Raw genomic sequence first — 6,000 nt, forward strand, 5'->3', positions numbered from 1 at the left:
CTGTGAGCGGCTAGTCTTTAACTACACTCCACTCACTCACTCACTTATTGGGACATCATTTGCAGATCATTTATCCTCAATCTGAATTTAATTGACCGTCAGACCCCAGCGTGTGGACCGAAAGGCCTGGAGCTGAGCCCTGCCTTCGAGCAGTTGGCAAAGAATAGGAACAAAGTGGCAGACTTCACAGAGGAGGGGCAAGCTGAACACACACTCACACACTCGCACAAGGGTACGGGGGTCAGACCTTTGTCAAGTGGGGAGTGGTAGCCAGCTGAGTTGCATTGTGCCGGGTTAACAGTCGTTGCGAGTGCATCTGTACTAATGTGTGTGTCTGTGTGAGAGGGTGTGTGCTTGATGGAACAGAAGGCAGTGATGGCAGACAAAAGATAGATGTGTCTCAAGCCGCACACTTTCAGCTGTGATGCTGTACTGTTGAGAATCTACGGATATAACGTTGAGTCTGATATTTTAATTATAATTTACTGAGTAGTACAGTACTAGATTTGAGGAAGGTATGCAAAGCTATAGGTAGGGCTGGGCAATATGGTCAAAACTATACTACTACTATATATTTCATACTCGTGACCAATATGATGATATACAGTAATTTTGATATTGATATTAGCAATGTAGAAGTCACAGGAAAACTGACAAAAGCACACAAAACTGATGTCTTGTGTCTGTACCTACAAAATGTATCAATTGTTGTGTTACACCCTGTACTAAAGTTCAGTCAGTGACAGATGCTTTAAATGATATACAAATGATATATAAATGAAAAAATAAGGAGCCATCAGGAGTGGCATAAAGTTATCCAAAAGCAGTGTGTAAGACTGGTGGAGGAGAACATGCCAAGATGCATGAAAACTTTAATAAAAAACAGGGTTATTCCACGAAATATTGATTTCTGAACTCTTAAAACTTAAGAAAATTAACTTGTTTTATTGGCATTATTTGAAGTTTGAAGCTCTGTATCTTTTTGTTATTTCAGCCATTTCTTATTTTCTGCAAATAAATGCACTAAATGACAATATTTGTATTTGGAATTTGGGAGAAATGTTGTGTGTAGTTTAGAGAATAAAACAACAATGTTCATTTTACTCAAACATATACCAATAAATAGCGAAATCAGAGAAACTTATTCAGAAACTAAAGTGGTCTTTCAGAGCTGTATATCAAAACATTCTTAATGTGTTAAAATTCATATCATCTTTATTGAAGTGCACTGAGTCATTGACAACTGGGTTGTGGGTTTGGTGGACTGTCACTGTTGGGCCCCTGAGGAGGGCCCTAACCCACTGCTCCAGACATGTGTGCTCACTGTCTCAATGTCTGTGTCTTCTGAATGTACTCGGTGTTGTGTATGTGTGTGTTCACTCTTGTCTTGTCTTGTCTTGTCTTTTCAAAGCTGCATCACCTCACCTGATTCCTTTTATCACCTAATAACAATTAGTCCATCATAAGACCAGGGCTAGCACAGTGACTTTACACCTTGTTCTTGGGAAGTATTCTGATATGAACTGTGTGTATGCATATGTGTACTCAGGTTCATTTTTCCATTGTATTTTAACGGGTAATATAAAGCATTTTTGAACTTGAGAAAGGTGCGATATAAATAAAACGTAATTCACTATTGTTAGAATTACTACTTATATTTTAATATTGACCTTTACATTGGACTAAGACACTTCTAAATTCCATTGTAGTTTTTTTAAAGTGACATTTTGAATTGAATAGCCCATTATTGTTCCTCTGCTCCCCTTGTCTCTATAAAACTGATCCAGAAACTTCAATCCAGCAGTGGAACTAGTAATCAGCTCAAGTTCCCCACAGGTCGTGACCCTTGGTGCAGCAATAGGCCCTGCACTATTTCTTACGATCTCCCTCCCTCTCTTAGGTGGGAATAGATGGTCAGTCAGTAGCCCACTCTCCTGCTTAACTGGTCTTCTGTATGGGACACTAATTTAGGCAGGGCTGTTAGTGGTTTGTAAAGTTAGCAAAGCAGAATGGAAGACATCAAGTGATAAGCAAGGGGTAAAACTAGGCTCATTTGGTAGAAGCTGTATTGATGTGGGATAAATGGTGCCACATTAAATCAGTGTATTCATTTAAATTATTGATCTTATTGATATTTCTTCAGACTTCAAACTTCAGACATAAAATAAAAGAAGATATATAAGCAAAACATCAAAGTCAGAAGAAAACCTTAATATTGTTATTATTATTAATTTCTTGTTTTTATGACCTATCACCCTATCCCTGTCAATATGAACGCCCCATTATTAATAGAAATGCTCCCTATGCAAAGTCAGCCACCACTTTTTTTTTAAACTGCCAGTGGTGCAGCTTATCTGGGTAGCCAACATGCTCAGAGGAAAGCCAAGCAATCCAGCTCTGATACATCAGCTAACAGTTACCAAGTGATGAGTGGCAGAGAGAGCCATCTGCCCACCCAGAGAGAGTAGCTCCAAAATGCTCGAAAATTCAAACTGGTGATCCTTGAGTTGTTATTTTTTTTTAATCATTAAAAATCTTTTACCTTTCTATGATGAAAGAAATAATATAGATTTTGAGAATAATATTTCAATGGTTTTGAAAATGTGTTGTTGTTTTTAATTTTTTTTTCTTTATTTATTTCCCTTAAGGTCCACATATGACATTTATCTGGTTGTATCTTAGGGACCTTGGCTGCTATTTTAGCTTTACTTGAATAATTTCCCCAGTGTTTATTACCTGTGTTTAATTTCTCTTATCTACTGAGCAATTTCCAAGGCTTGTAATTGGACAACATGTCAAATGATATACAGCTCTGGAAAAAATTAAGTGTTTTGAGTAAAATGAACAATAAAATGAATGTTGTTTTATTAATAATAATTTATAAACTACGGACAACATTTCTCCCAAATTACAAATAAAAATATTGCCATTAGCAACATTAGCAGCATTTATTTGCAGAAAATGAGAAATGACTGAACTAACAAAAAAGATGCAGAGCTTTCAGACCTCAAATGATGCACAGAAAACAAGTTCATATTCATTTTTCAAGTTTTAAGAGTTCAGAATTTTTTTTTTTTATTACAGTTGTCATGCATCTTGGCATGTTCTCCTCCACCAGTCTTACACACTGCTTTTGGATAACTTTATGCCACTCCTGGTGCAAAAATTCAAGCAGTTCAGCTTGGTTTGATGGCTTGTGATCATCCATATTCCTCTTGATTATATTCCAGAGGTTTTCAATTTGGTAAAATCAAAGAAACTCTATTATTATTATATATTTTTATAGAGCTATATATAGACAAATGAGCATAAATGTGAGGTGGAAATTTGAGTATTCAAATGATTTGGTCCAGTTAGATTTTTTTAGTTTTATTATTGTATTATATACAGTAATATTAGCATTGTGTGGTTTGATTCTGAGTACTGAAATACTGACTGGACAGATTCAAGGCTCAGGGAGGTCAGTTTTCTTCCGCAGTCAGCTGGGAGTGTATCAGCTGTCCCCGGCGCTGCCCCCTCTCACACTCTCTATTCACTGACATGTGCCAGGGGCCCTCGACCCAGCCCCCGGAGCAGCACCCAGATGGGGCCCTCACAAAGTCACCCAGAACAAGCTGGCCCAGCTCATGCCTGATTAAACCTCAATATCAGCAATACAATGATACAGTGGCTCTCGGGGACCTGGGCTGGAGAGTCGGCAGGGCTCTGTAGAAACCTCCCTCCTATAGAATATGTATAGAGTATTTGGTTGAAGTAGCATTTTTGAAGCATTGCTGTGAGGATTTGATTACATTCAGTAACAAGAGCGTTAGTGAGACCAGGATGTTGGATAATCTCATTCCAGCCCCTCCCTAACACCCTCTTAAAATACTGGATTGAGCATCATCATTCCAGGAAACACAGTTCCACTGCTCCACAACATACAGCATACCCCTTTAGCTCATACATGGCATTAGGCATGATGCCAGTAGGTTTATGTTTATCTGCTCCAAAGAATCCTATTTTATTGGCAAGATTTTTAAACATATAGCATACATCTTGTAATTATAGCTAGCTACTGTATGTCACATTATATAAAGCATTATCCATAGGTTGAAGAGGTTTTGAGCAATATAACAAAATGTATGCCAATAAATTCATATTTATGGTATCACATCATAATAAATGCCATTTTTCATATTCATTACCCTAATCCAGAAAATTTATCCATGACATAAACTCATGGGAGGTCTACAATATGTCATATAATGACATAACTGCACAGGTACAAACAAATCAATGAGCATAATGCAGTACAGCATCTCCTATAAGAAAGCTCGGCTGGAGTTATTCATTGTGATGGTGGTCAGAAAGCAAGTCGATCGGAGCATTCGGGCCACTGTGTTCGTCGATACAGAGATTACATCTGTGAAGCTGTAAACACCCAGGCAGCCAGGCATGCCTTATGAGAGCCGAGCGTGTGCTGCAAATTGACCAATGTGTCGGATACAGATAAAATGATGCATTATGTGCTGGGAAAAGCATTCTTTGTGTATGTGTGAGAAACAGAGAGAGAAGGAGAGAGTTTTAAAGACCACAACATAACGAGCAAGCCATTACTTATTATTCTTTATTCTTCCGTTGAGTCTAATACCTGTATGCTTCTCTGCAGCCATGCCTTTAATGTAATGTTTGCAGCACATGGTTTTGCACTGTCTTGTTGAAAAATGCATGGATGTTGCTTTAAGATCTCAGTGGACATTTCTGCATTAATGCTGCCATCACAGAAGTCTACTGACACAACTCCATACCATGACTTCTTGTGGCTGATAACAGTCTGGATGGTCCTTTTTTTGCCTTCATATTTTTTTGCAATGAAATGAAATTTAAAATAAATAGGATACTGCACAATTTAGCTGATTTAGGGTTTGGGGTACTTAACCACCAGTAAAATGGTCCTGATTTTTATGTATGCAGTATATCTGTGTTCACAGTCCAGTGTGTGTGTGTGTCTGAGTACATGTGTGCCCATGGGAGATAAGACAAAAGAGGTAAGAAGGAGAGGGGGGATAAAGAAAGGAGAGATCATCTCATGTCCATATTATCACCATCATCCACCAGCAAGCTAAAACCCTACAGCTTCTTATCAGCGGCCGCTGGCCTTCCAGCCTACATCCTGCCCCGCCGCACCTGTCTGCTCTCTCAGATATGCTAATGAGGGGGCCGGCCTATTCCTGTCAGGGTCATTACCATGCATTAGCCTCCACTCAGCTCCGCACTAATCCCTCATCTCCATAATCACGCAGGGGATTTCTCCTCCCGTGAATGGAGATTGTGGACTTTGAGTAAATATGATCTGCACTGATTGAATATCAGACAGTCGGAATGTGTTCACGTCATTCAGACAGACAGCATGGATTAGTTCAGTCAGGAAGCAGCTAGCAGTTCATACAAATAACCTAATTTGACTGTACACATCCAGAGATGATGGTTAAAGACTGAAATGTGTATTAAAAAATATTAAAATATCACTTACATTATTATTATTGCTACTAATAAAACAGTTCATACTGTAATCATTATGTACAAAATATGCATGTATAAAATACAGCATGTAAAAATAATATTGTATTAACATTAACAGTTAAAAATGTATTTTCCTAAACAATAAGCACATAAATACAGCAATAATGTAACTACTACGTTAATCAGATTTAATGCATACTTATTATTATTCATTATAATATATATATTATGTTGACTGTTAATTTAATAAGTATTATAACAAGCCATGCTACTATTACTGTTTCTTCTGTATCTGCTTCTACTCCTACTACTACTATTTTGCAGCGACTGTTTCTACGGCTATGATTGCTTGTACTACTACTGCTGCTTCTACTAATACTACATCTACTGCTGCTTCTACTTGTACGTCTACTTCTACTACTATTAGTACTGCAACTGCTGCTACTCCTGATTTACTGCTAATATTAATTTTTAAGAGGATACAAATAACTTTTA

This window comes from Astyanax mexicanus, chromosome 1 (assembly GCF_023375975.1).
Source record: "Astyanax mexicanus isolate ESR-SI-001 chromosome 1, AstMex3_surface, whole genome shotgun sequence".
NCBI lineage: Eukaryota > Metazoa > Chordata > Actinopteri > Characiformes > Acestrorhamphidae > Astyanax > Astyanax mexicanus.